Raw genomic sequence first — 13,195 nt, 5'->3', positions numbered from 1 at the left:
CGAGACGTGACTCCATTTTCCCAAGGCCAGAAGCGAGCTCAGCAGGGCTGGGAGTAGAGCCCAGCGTGTCCAGCCATGAAGTCCGGGCTCTGTCTTAACGGTGCTGGCCTGTAGCACCCAGGAGCCTGGGTTGTGGAGAGCTGCTCACTGGGACGGGACGGGGGCTCTAGTCACCCCTGCCGTGTGCAGCCCCTTCCTTTACCCAGAACAGCTCCAATTTCACGTGTCCCCTGTACCTTGTGGAGTACATGTTTGAAGAAGGGATTCTGTAACGAGGCCTAGTTCTGAAATGGGTTCAGCCCTCCTGTTACACGTGGGCAAGCAGAGGCCAGAGCCGTCTGCCGCTGTGGGCTGCAGCCCTGCGTCCTTTGGTCTGACGGTACGTTGGGGCAGAACACCTGCTGCCTTTCCGGACCTCTGCCGTCCTGCCGGAGGGGACTGGAGGCCGTGGTAGGAAAGGGCCCCACAGACAGCATGCAGGGCTTTGTCTTTTGTGCCGGAGGGCCAGGTTGGCAGGAGTGAGGTCAGACGGCCAGATATAGGCACAGATGCGATTGGGTGGCTGGAGGTCCTGTTGGTACAGGCTAGATCTTGCTGTGGTAACAGGCGTCCCCCAAGTGTCAGTCGCCTGAAGCCAGAGAGATACGTGTCCATCAGGGATTGGCGGGACTGGCTCAGTGCGGTCAGAGCCCCGGGCTGGCGGGAGCATCCGCTGTTGGGAATGTGTGGTCTTCCTGCCAGAGGGAAAGAACTCTGGGGTCTTGTCCTGGGAATGAAATGCTTGGCTCAGCAGGGAGCTGGGTTGCTTTTGTTCACAACTCATTGTCCAGAAGGAAGCCCATGGCCCCACCTCCAGGGGCCAGGGAGCTCCGTGTTGCCCTGCTTCCCGAGGGAGGGGACTGGAGATGGTGGCCCCTTTCCTGATGTGCACACCGCTGGGCCAGGCAACCTTGTGCCCCTGGAAGACCACTCTTCATCCCTGGGCTTCCTCCCTTTCCTCCTGGGATTCCCCTGTGCACGGAGAGATTAGCCCCGTGGTGGCCCACCTGCCTTCTGGTCTCATGTTCCAGGAGGCAGGTGCTTGGCAGATCAGGTTGAGTATGGCCTCTGCTCTGTCCGCTGAGTGACCTTGGGCATGGAGACGGACAGCCTGATGTCATTTTTGTATTCTTCAATTTTTTATTTCACGACAATGGTACGTTCACAAGCAGTTGTAAGAAATGATTCTGGGCATCCCTGGGACCATTCCCCAGTTTTCCCCGTGGTGACATGGGTGTCACACCCAGGATACGGGTGTGGGTGCAGTCCAAGTGGATTCCGTCACCGAGGGGACCCCTCAACACCCCCTGCCTGCTGCCCCCGCCCCTTAACTCCTGGGAACTGCTTGTCCGTCCTCCTTGTTCTAATGTCATTTAAAGAACGTTATATAAAAGGAATCCTATAGCGTGTCATGTCTGGGGACTGGTTTTGTCCTTTGGTGTGGTTCCCTGGCGATTTCTCAAGGTTGCTACACATATCGGTAGCTTGTTGCTTTTTGTGACCGAGTCCTGTTCCGCGGCGTGGAATGGACTGCAGTGGAGCTCTCCCGGTGTCCTTGCAGTGTAGTACTTTGAGTGGTCCCTGTAGCTCGACGGTAAAGCCACGTGGGGAGCATGCAGGTGAACGTAACGAGTCTCGCCTCGCAGCCGGCCCGGCCCCACCTCCGCAGGTGACGCTGGTCTCGCGGTCTTACACGTGCTGCCACGTACGCACGAGCGTGTGTCAGCCACACACAGATGCAGACATTCGTGTTTTTCCTTTGTCTCGCGCAAGGCACGTGATGACAGATTTGTTCACCTTGGTCTTTATTTCTCCCCCTACTGAATAAAATGTCCTGGAAGCCTTTCTGTATTGGTACGGAGAGCTTCTCTTTTTCTTTTTGACAGCCGCAGAATACTTCAAGCATGGAGGGGCTGGAACGAATTCAGCGGTCCTTTGCTGACGGCACCCGAGGTGATTTTCAGTCTTTGCCTGTTACGTAAGGAACAGCCTCGTTCCTATGTCACTTTGTACACGTTTAAGTGGACGGTATGTGTGTAGGACGAGTGCTTTGACGTGCAGGTGCTGGCCCAGAGAGCCGCGCACCGCCGGACTGCCCCCACAGTTGCTGTGCCGAGTGTTTGCGCCCCCACCCCCCAGGGGGGCCCTGCCTGCCGCGCCGGCAGCGATCAAGCTTCTATAGGGACACATCTGGATTCCCTTCAGTAGGAATGAGTTTGGTATCTTTGATATCAAAGAGCCATTTGTATTTTCTTTGTGAACTTTCTGTTCCTTTGCTCATTTTTTACAAACGGTGTTGTTGATCTTTTTCCTATGGATTATGGAAATTAGCTCTTTGAGTGTCAGGTGAATTAGGTCATGTGCCTTCTGCTTTGGTTATTGTTTGTGATTTGCCACGTAGAAGCTTTTATGTGGTTGCATTCATCAACTTTTCGATCATGGCCGTGGATTTTGAGATAGCGTTAACAAGGGCTGCTTTTCTTCACGTTTAAAAAGGTCCCATGTTTTCTTCTGGTGTTCACTGCTGTGCTTGCAGAGTTTTCAGTCATTTGTCCTTGATCGTGGTGTGCGGTGTGAGGTAGGGGTCTGGCTGACTCTTTCCCCACGTTTTACCAGTAGTCCCAGCCAAGTGCTGACATGATGAGTTTCTTCCTCATGGTTTTAGGTTCTAGCTGAGTTGTGCTCTAAATTCCCATTTGTATTCAGATTTTTTTTAAATGTATTTTTTAACAATAAGACCACTCAGCATGAGGTCTACCGTCTTAAATTCAAGTGTGCGCCACGGCCTTGCTGACTGGAGGGGCAGCGCTGCATAGCACTTGTCTTGACCGTATTCGTCTTGCTTGACTGAAGCTTTGTGCCCGCTGATGAGCAGCTCCCCGTTTCTCCCTGCCTTAGACTCTGCCAGCACGCCACTCTTGACTCTGGATTTGGCTATTTTAGATGTGCCATGTCAGTGGACTCGTGCGGTGTGTGTCCTTCTGTGACTGGCTTATTTCACTGAGCATATGTCCACAAACTCATCCATGTTGGCGCATGTTGCGGGATTTTCTTCCTTTTAGAGGCTGAATAATACTCCAGGCCATGGAGGTGCCCCATTGTGTTCATCCATTTGTCTGATGATAGACATTTACATTGTTTCTGTATCTTGGCTCTCATGACGGATGCTGCAGTGAACATAGGAATGCTCCTATCTCTTTGAGATCCTGATTTCAGTTCTTTTGGATAAATACTGAGAAGTGGAATTGCTGGATCATATGGTAGCTCTATTTTTAATTTTTTGGGGAACCTCCATACTGTTTTGCATAGTGGCCATGCCATTTTGCATTAACAGTGTGCAAAGGTTCCAATTTCTCCACATCCTTCCTAATGCTTGTTAGCTTTCATTTTTTTTTTTTGATAATCGCCATGCAGACAGATGTGAGGTGATATCTCATATTGATTTTGATATGCATTTCCCTGATGATTAGTGATGTTGAACATTTTTTTCATATACTTGTTGGCCGTTTGTATGTCTCTTGGAGAAATGTCTGTTCATGTCCTTAGCCCTTTTTGTAATTGTGTTACTATTTTTTACCCTTGCATTGTAGCAGTTCCTTGTAGGTTTTGGAGGTTGACTCCTTATCAGATCTATGGTTTGCATACATTTCCTCCTATTCCTCATGTGCCTTTTGCTCTAGCGCTTCTTTCCTTGGCTTTGCAGAGGTTTTTTTAGTTTGATGTTGTCCCACTTCTCTGTTTCTGTTTTTGTTGCCTTGTGCTCTAGGGAGTCATTGCCAAGACCGATGTCAGAGGCTTCTCCCTGAGGTTTTCTTCTAGGAGTTTTACAGTTTGGGTCTTGCAAATGTTTGAATATTTAATTTTGAGGTGATTTTGTGCACAGTGTAAGATAGGCTCCAATTTCATTTTTTTCATGCGCATCTTCATTTGTAAAAGAGACTTTTCTTTCCCCGTGTGTGTGTTCGTAGCACCCTTGTTGAAGATCAGTTGACCATAGATGTGTGGGTTTACTCCTGGGTTCTCTGTTCTCTTGTGTTGGTCTTCATGCCAGTACTATACTGTTTTAATTATGGTGGTTTTGTAGTATATTTTAAAGTCAAGATATGTGATGCCTCCAACTTTTTTGTTCTTTTTTGAGATTGGCTGTATTTGTTTTCTATAGGTTGTTCCTCTTGTCTCTGTGAGCAGTTGTAGCCATTATTTTAATTATTAACCCCTTATACTATGTTTTAATATCTCAGAGAACTTACTGCTTGTTTTGTTGTAATTTTGGGGGGGCTGTTCTAGATTGTTTATCTTTTTATATGGACTTTGAATTAGCTTGTCTGTTCTTTACCCAATCCTTCGACCAAATACATATGCACACACCCAGAACCCCCAAACAGGATTGGTTTTGGGTTGGAATTGTGTTAAAACTGTACATAACTAGGGATAAGTGACATCTTTGTGATCCAAGACTTCTGTTCATGGTGTGGTTTGTCTTCCCACTCAGTTTGGTCCCTTTTGCATTCTTCTCCAGTATCGGCATGCTTTCTTTGTTTTGCGGGAAGTCTAGGCTTTCTTACTGTTACTGTGAGGAGTCTTTCCTGTGCTCTGTCTGCGTGAGCACGTGTGGATGCTGTTGATTTCCGTGTAAGACTCTGTCCCCTGCTACCTTACTGAATTCTCTCGTTCACTTAGTTACTGTGGGTTCTTCGGTCTCCGGTGTTAGCAAGCAGTGACATTTAACCTTCCCTTCCAGTTTTTTTTTTTTTAAGATTTTATTTATTTATTTGAAGATAGAGTGAGTGAGAGAGAGAGCACACGAGCAGAGGGAGAGGGAGAAGCAGGCTTCCTGCTGAGCAGGGAGCCCGATGTGGGGCTTGATCCCAGGACCCTGGGATCATGACCTGAGCCCCAGGCAGATGCTTCACTGACTGAGCCACCCAGTCTCCCCCCCCTTCCAATTTTTATATTCCAGCTTCTGCCTATTACCCAGTTCTGGGGGCTAGGTCCTCCCGTGGAATGGGGACGAACCACGGTGTTAGTGGTGACTGTCGGGTGCTACTCTTGGCATTTTCTCATCAAGCAGGTATATCTTTTGGGCTGAGATAGATGTTTCATGTGCCAAGCAAGAACCTGTCCTTCCCTCTTTTGTTGAGTGTTATTATTTTTTTAAAGCAAAAATCACCGCTGAAATTAGTTCCCTTTTAAGAAATCATCTTTCGGGGGGGCCCTGGGTGGCTCAGTCGGTTAAGTGTCCGACTCTTGATCTCAGCTCAGGTCTTGATCTTGGGGTTGTGAGTTGAAGCCCTGTATTGGGCTCCATATGGGCATGGGTCCTACTTAAGAAAGATCGTCTGTGGGATGATCATAGGACTTTCTTTGGGTACAAAAATATGCATGATGGAGTTGCTCATGGTGAGGCGTTCTTGGATTCCTTGAATGTACTTCACATGGTCTGATATGTTATTCTCGTAAGGGGCCACTGGACACTTGTTGCTCATGTTTAATTTAGCGCCTGTGTATTGCTCTTTGTAAGTGAAGTTGATCGGTGATTTTCTTTCTGGTGTCTGCTTTGTCCAGGGTTTGCTGTCAGTGCCGCAGTTGATTCATAAAGGTAACTTAGAAATCTTACGTGTTCTCAGGGGCACCTGGGTGGTGGGTAAGCGTCTGCCTTCAGCTCAGGTCGTGATCCCGGAGTCCCGGGATCGAGCCCCATGTTGGGCTCCCTGCTCAGTGGGGAACCTGCTTCTCCCTCTGACCCTCCCCCTGCTCATGCTCTCTCTCTCTCAAATAAATAAATAAAATCTTAAGAAAAAAAAATCTTATGTGTTCTAAGAACAGTTTCTTCTTTTTTTTTTTTTTTATTTGCAGAAACTCAGCAATGTACTTTCTGTAGTTACTCAGTTTTGACATTCTTTGCACTGGTTGTTTTTTAAAAAGAACAGTAGAACAGCATTGAATTCCCTAGCCTTTAAAAGGCGGGTAGAGCTCCCCTGTGAAACTGTGGGGGCCTGGTGCTTTTTTGTTAGTTTGTTTTGTTTTTGTTTTGAGGAAGAGAGTTCTTTTTAAATTTTCTTTTTTGGGGTCCGTTTTATAAATTACATTTTCCTAGGAAAATGTTGGTCTTATCCAGGTTGTCACATTTATTCATGTAGACTAGAGTAAAATGGTCTCTTATGACTCTTTTAATTTGCTTGGTTTCTGTGGTTATTTTCTTCTTCTTTGCTCGCTTTGTTGCTTGGTTGCGTTAGCTAGGACAGTTGACCCTTGAATGAAATGGGGTCCAGGGATGCTGACACTCCGCACAGTCGGAAATCTGCGTGTAGCTTGAACCTCCCCAGAAACTTAACTAGTAATGGCCTCGTGTTGGCTGGAAGCCTGACTGATAAACAAATAGCAGATCAACACGTATTTTGTATGTTGTACATATTGTATGCCATGTTCATACAATAAAGTAATCTAGAGAAAACAAAATGTTATTGAGAAAGCCAAAAGGAACAGAAAATACAGTTAGAGTGCTGCAGTGTAAAAGTCCCTGTGTAAGCAGATCCATGAAGCTCAAACCCGTGTTGCTCAAAGGTCAACTCTAGTTATTATTTTATTGTTTATGTTTGTCTTCAAAGGTTCAGCTTTTGGATGTTTTTATTAAATTAATTTTCCTGTTTTTCTACTTTTTTTTTAAAAAAAGATTTTATTTATTTGACAGAAAGAGCACAAGTGGGGGGGGAGGGGCAGGAAGAGAGGGAGAAGCAGGCTCCCTGCTGAGCAGGGAGCCCGACGTGGGACTCGAAACCAGGACCTGGAGATCATGACCTGAGCCAATGGTGGACGCCTAACTGACTGAGCCACCCAGGAGCCCCTGTTTTTCTGCTTTTCATTCATCACATTTTGCTTAGAGTTAACTTCTTTTGCTTTTTCTCAGTTTATCCTTTTTCTTAGGTGTGTGATTAATTGTATGCTTGATTCATTTGTTCACATTCTTTTCCAAAAAGTGTTTAATTATTTAAGAGCTTTTTCTTACTTTTGGATTGGATATGTTTTCCATAACATTGCTGTCTGGAAGTTCTGTAATTTCGGTTTGTATTTTCGTTTTTGGTCCAAGAGTTGTTTAGGAGCAAGTTTTAAAATTTCCAAGTGAAGTGTCTTTCGATGTATTGGTTTTGTTATTTTTCATTGCATTTTGAGCAGAGAATACTGACTCTTCTCTTTCTGGGTTTTATGTGGTTTTCCTTGTGGCCCTGATATGGAGCCAGCTTTCATCACTGTCTCACGGCTGCTTGAAGAGACCTGTTTCCTAACTCGGACGGACAGAGGTTGATGTGGGTATCAGTCTGTTGTACCACCTCAGTGGGGTCATCTGGGTCATGTGAGCCCTTGGTTTTTGTCCTGTCTCTTTCTCCTTGCGTCTCCTGTGAATGTTGGCTGCTCTGTGACCTGATGCAGAGCTGTTTAAACCTATTTTATTTTTATTCTGAATCGCACCTGTTAGTATCATCAAGTGCTCTTCTTTGTCTCGTTTCTACGTTGTCTGCTTTAGGGTCATGACCTGTGGTGTTTTCTCTGGTTTGCACTTGCTTGGCATGCCTCTGCCCATCCTTTTATCCCTGACCCTTTTGAATGACCTCAGATGTGTCTCACCTGCCGCATGAAGTCAGATTTAGCTTTGTGATCCAATCTGAGAGTCTTTTTATTTTTAAAATTTCACTAGAGAAGTTAAAGTAATTTACAATAGTTGGCAGGTCAAATGTATTTGATTTTAGTTCTGTCGTGTGTGTGTGTGTGTTTAATATCTTTTAGTATCTGGTGTGTTTTCTTTTTCTCTCTCTTTTTTTAAAGTTTATATAGTTCTGACATTTAGGAGAGTCTGTATCTGTCTTCAGTGTTACCTTTGTCATGCTATCTCATGTAATGCCCTTAGCACTCCGTCTGTGGGGGCCACTTATAAGGACCCTCTGTGATAGGCAGAACATTATCTCCCCCTGCCCTCACCCCTCCCCCAACCCTTTGCCCCCCGAGAGCCGCCCTCACCCCTGAAACCTGTGAGCGCGTTCTGGTACATGGCGGAAAGGGAATTTGCAGCTGTAATTAAGGCTGTGGTCCTTAAAAGAGCTTATCTTGGATTATCGGGGTGGAGGGGGCTCAAAGTGATTATTTGAGCCCTTTTTAAAAGCAGAGAACTTTCTCCAGCGAGACGTGAGAGAGATTCCAAGGGTGGGAAGGATTTGAGGTACAGGGCCGGGTGTGAGGGCCAGAGAGGAGCCTCTGGCCCTGGGCTGACCAGCTGACCGCCAGTGCAGAAGGCATGACCTCAGCCCTCGGGCTGCAAGGACCTGGTTCAGCCGGGCTCCAGGATGACTCCCAGAGCCCCAGGCAGCCCAGCCCAACTCCTGAGTTGCAGAAACTGTGAGATGGCAGATCTGTGTGCTCTCACTGCCAAATTTGTGGTCATCTGCTCCGCTGCAGGAAGAGACACATGCCCCTTCTGTGGGCTTGATGACCTTTCTGTGCTTTGTGTTCTTCCCCTCACTAGGTTGTAGTCAGTATAGTTCATTCCCTTTCTGCATGTTTCCCTTTGTACTGCTAATACTTGTGTTTTGTTAGGGAAATGCCGGCTGTAAATGACATGATTTGGCTGGGAGTTCTTACTGACCAGGTGACGGGCTGCTTGTTTCTCCTCTCCTCTCCTCTCCCTCCGTGTTTACTCGTCCAGTCGCTTCTCCAGAGTCAGGCATGTTATCTGCGATCGGTCAGTCCAGCCCCACGTCTGTCTGTCTTGCACCCCCAGGGACGTGTGCTAAGTGCTCCCCGCCCTCTAGATCACGTTCCCCTGTCACCTCGGACGCCTGCAGACGCTGTCTCAGAATGGCTGCTCAGCCGGGGCCTGCGTGTTCTGGGCGTGGGGGGCAAGGTGCCCGTTGAAGGAGCCTTGACCATCGTTCCTGTGGGTCCTGTACCGGCCCCTCCACTGTCTCCTGACTCGGGGTGTCGCTTTGCAGCGGCCCCAAGCCTGCTGGTTCGTGTCTCTTCTTCCCTCCGGGTGACATTGCTCCCGTTTCTGTCCTTTGTGATGCTTCTCTTTCCTTTGTTTTCTGAGTTGTGCCCGCTCAAGGTTCTCTCTCTGAGCGAGCTCTTGTAGCTCCGCTTTGACGACTTCCTGTGTAGTTGCTTGTTACTTCTGCGTTTCTGGGCAAACTGCTCTGGCTCTGCTTCATGTTGGGGTGTGGGTGTCCCTCACCTCTTGGAAGGTGTCACTGCTGTGTTCCGTGTCCCTCACCCCCACCCTTAATGTCTCTGGATCAGTGCTAGGCTATTCTTCTCTCACTGTTCTTTTTAAGAAACTTAAAATCTTTTTTCTTATTGCAGTAAAATACACATAACATGAAGTTTACCATTATAACCATTTTTTAAAAGATTTTATTTGTTTATTTGAGAGAGAGTGCATGTGTATGTGCTCGCGTGCTCGTGAGCAGGGGGAGGAGCAGAAGCGGCCGGAGAGGGCCAGGGAAAGAATGTGCCACAGACTCTGCACTGAGCAAGGAGCCTGACCGGGCCGATCTCACAGCCCTGAGGTCATGAGCTGACCTGAAACCAAGAGTCAGACGCTTAACCCTCTGAGCCACCCAGGTGCCCCGGTTTTTGTTTTTTTGTTTTTTTTTTTAGGTAAACGGCACCCAACACGGGGCTCCAAGTCATGACCCCGAGATCCAGCGTCACACGCTCTGCTGCCTGAGCCAGGCGTCCCCATTATAACCGTTTTTAAGTGTGTGGTTCTGGGCATTAAGCACATTCACATTGGGACACCATCACCATCATCCATCTCCAGAACTTTCTCATCTTCCCAAACTGACACTCTGTCCCCATTACACTCCCGCTCCCCGTGCCCCTCTCCCAGCCCCTGGCCCCACCATCTGCTCTCTGTCTCAGACTCTGATGCCTCCAGGGACCTCACATGAGTGCAGTCGTTGGCACTGGTCCTTCTGTCTGGCTGTTTCCATTTCGCATAGTGTCTTCAAGGTTCGTCTGTGCTGTAGCAGGTGTCAGAATGTCCTTCCCGCCAGTGTAGATGGACCACATTTCCCTTGTCCGTCCATCCGTCTGTCCGTCCACACTGGAGTCTCTCCCACCCGCTGCCGCCGTGAATGACGCTCTGTGAACATGGTCGTACCGACATCTCTTCCGTCCCCTCCTTCCATTCCTTTGGGTTTTTGCCCTGAAGTGGAGTTGCTGGATCATATGGAAATGCTGTTTTTACTTCTTTTGAGGACCCGTGCACTGTTGTCCACAGCGGCTGCACCTGTTCGCACCCCCCACCGGCAGCGCACGAGGGTTCCAGCTTCTCCACGTCCTCGCCAACACTCGTCGGTTTCTGGGGTTTTTGGCAGTAGCCGTCCTGCTGGGTGCGAGGTGGTGTCTTGGGGCTGTGGTCCGCATTTCCCTGACGACGGGTGATGTGCAGCGTGTGTTGGAGTGTCTGCCGGCCGTCGGAGGGAGTGGGCGAGGCCCTCTGCCCACACGGGATAGGACTGTTTGTTCTTCCTGTTGTCGGGTCTCAGGAACTTTATGTTCCTGATGTTAATCCCTTATCAGATACACTTTGCAGACATCTGTTCTTGTTCTCTGGGCTGCCTTTTCATTCTGCTAATGGTGTGTCTGACACACACAACTCTTTAATTTTGATGACGTCTGATCTATGTTTTCTTTTCTTGCCTGTGGTTTTGGTGCCAGACCTGAACAACCACAGCGACATCCGGTGCCACGGAGCTGTTGCTCTGTGTTTGTCTCTGGAGTTTTACAGTTCCATCTCCTTCATTCAGGTCTTTGATCTCTTTTTGCATTGACTTTGTGTATGGTGTTAGGTAAGCGTCCACCTTCGTTTTTCTGCACGTGGATGTCCAGGGTCCCAGCACCATTTGTTGGAGAGACTGTCCTTTACCTGTTGAGTGGTCCTGGGGCCCTGGTTGGAATCATTCGACCGCACATGTGACGGTGTGTTTCTGGGCTCTCTGCTCTGAGCCACCGGTCTGTGTGTCTGTCTTTACACCAACACCACAATGTCTCGATGCTGTAGCTTTATAGTAAGTTTTAAAATCAGGAAGTGTGATACCTCCAGTTTTGTTCTTTTTCAGTATTATTTTGGCTATTGAGAATTTATTGTTCATTTTGGAATGAATTGTTTTTTTTCTGGATCAGCTCTTTGTAAGAGTTCTCCCTGCCCCCTTTTCAGGAGGCGGGGCATGGGGACCTAGAGGTGAGCAGCCTTTGGGGGCTCCTTCCTCAGCTGCTGCCACAGAGGCAGATGGACGTCCGCAGGGGAGTCCGTCCCCGCGGGGGAGCCCATCCCGCAGGGGAGCCCATCGCTGCGGGGGAGCCCGTCCCTGCGGGGGAGCCTGGCCCCATGGGAGCCCGTCCCCGTGGGAGCCCATCCCCGTGGGGGAGCCCATCCCCGCGGGGGAGCCCATCCCGCAGGGGAGCCCATCGCCACGGGGGAGCCCGTCCCTGCGGGGGAGCCCGTCCCACAGGGGAGCCTGTCCCCACAGGGGAGCCCATCCCGTGGGGGAGCCCATCCCGTGGGGGAGCCCATCCCGTGCGGGAGCCCGTCCCGCAGGGGAGCCCATCGCCGCGGGGGAGCCCGTCCCCGCGGGGGAGCCTGGCACCGTGGGAGCCCGTCCCTGCGGGGGAGCCCGTCCCGCGGGGGAGCCCGTCCCCGTGGGGGAGCCTGGCCCTGTGGGAGCCTGTCCCTGTGGGAGCCTGTCCCCGTGGGGGAGCCTGTCCCCGCGGGGGAGCCCATCCTGCAGGGGAGCCCGTCCCCGTGGGAGCCCGTCCCCGCGGGAGAGCCCGTCCCACCCGGGAGCCTGTCTGGGCAGTTCTCTGTCGTCCCAGCTTCTCCTCTGCTGCAGCCTGAGTGACCTCTCTGGGGGCCTCTGACCCCAGCCCTACTTGCCCAGCTCTGTTCTTGGTGATTCCGGCTCAGCCTGTCGTGCTCAGGGAACGTGTGTGGCAGGTGCTCTCCAACACCTCCCACCACAGCCATGAGCGTACCGTGTGTCCTCCTGCAAGGGCCGTGCCCAGCTTCACCTGCTCTCGGCAGCCTGTAGCTATGTTGTGGGGCCTGCAAATTGCATTCGTTTCCTGTTTTCTCTAAATACGATGTCTGAGCTTTTAAATTTTTGTTTGATTACTTTTGGGGGTTCATCCTCCTCATCATCTTAATGTGATTTCTAGAAGGAAGTAGGAAAAACTCGTATTCAGTAATCTAGATCTGTGAGAAGGGCAACAGGACAGTGTGGTCCCCATGCGTCTGGTGCTGAGGACTCATGCACACCCCTGCTCCCAGGATGGCAGGCTCCCAGCCCTGCAGGGCTGAGCCCAGGCTGGGAGAGAGGATGGCCCAGCGGGCTGGCGTGGGCCTGTTGCATTCAGCACCGTGGACAGCTCGAGAGTATCCCCGCAGGAGCCTCTGACCCCAGTGGGGCCTCCATCCTGGGCGGCCCGTCCTGCCCACAGGGATGCCTCCTCCCTGCAGACCCCAGGGGCGAGCGGCCGGAGGTGCAGGGCTGTCCTGGTGTCTGAGCCACTGGCCTGGCACTCATTACCAGCAGGTGGAGTGTGCAGTCAGGGGAGGGCTGTGGGGCGGGTGAGGGAAAGCTCTCCTTTCGCCAGGCGGCCCCTCGTAGGTGGGTCTGCATTTTCAGTGCTGTGGTGAAGAGTTTGGGCTTTGGGGGCCTGGCCCATGCCTGCTGCCTGCCCCTACCCCTCTGTGATTTAACTCTGCCGTGGCCCCCCCCACCTTCCCTGAGACCTTGCTCCAGTTCTTGCCCCCTTCCCGTAGTGAGGGTCCTCTCCTCCTTAGTTGTAACCTGCTAAAGTTACTCCCGTTAAAACAACAAACAAGCTGCTCCCAGCCTCCCATCCCTGAGCACCACTGCTCCCTGCTGTGAGGGACGAGGGGGTGCTCGTGGTCCGGGTGGTGGCCCTGCGGTGGCTGGCTCATGGAGGACAGGACGCTGCTGCTGGGGGTGATGGCAGGTGGCAGGGCCAGTGCCCGGGGAGGCTTCCTGGTGGTCGGACGCAGCAACCTTGGTAGGGTCATCCTGCTGTTGGTGCTGCTCCCAGCGGGGCAAAGACCCGGGGCAAAGCCGCACCCTGGACACGTACCTTGTTGATGGTGGTG

The 13,195-nt window shown here is 50.6% G+C and overlaps 1 protein-coding gene across 1 annotated transcript in view; it reads left to right on the top strand.

Annotated features, from left to right (window-relative positions):
• Positions 1-1,961: 1,961 nt before the first annotated feature.
• TSNARE1 (t-SNARE domain containing 1) overlaps positions 1,962-13,195 on the top strand; it is a 93,856-nt gene continuing 82,622 nt past the window's right edge. The window contains exon 1 of the mRNA XM_044914693.1: positions 1,962-1,992. The gene's annotated coding sequence lies outside the window, so the exon portion shown is untranslated. The remainder of the gene's footprint in view (positions 1,993-13,195) is intronic.

The sequence above is a fragment of the Neomonachus schauinslandi genome, chromosome 4 (genome assembly GCF_002201575.2).
Source record: "Neomonachus schauinslandi chromosome 4, ASM220157v2, whole genome shotgun sequence".
Lineage (NCBI taxonomy): Eukaryota > Metazoa > Chordata > Mammalia > Carnivora > Phocidae > Neomonachus > Neomonachus schauinslandi.
Note: the sequence above shows the minus strand (reverse complement) of the source record. Positions and strands in the feature narration are given on the sequence as shown.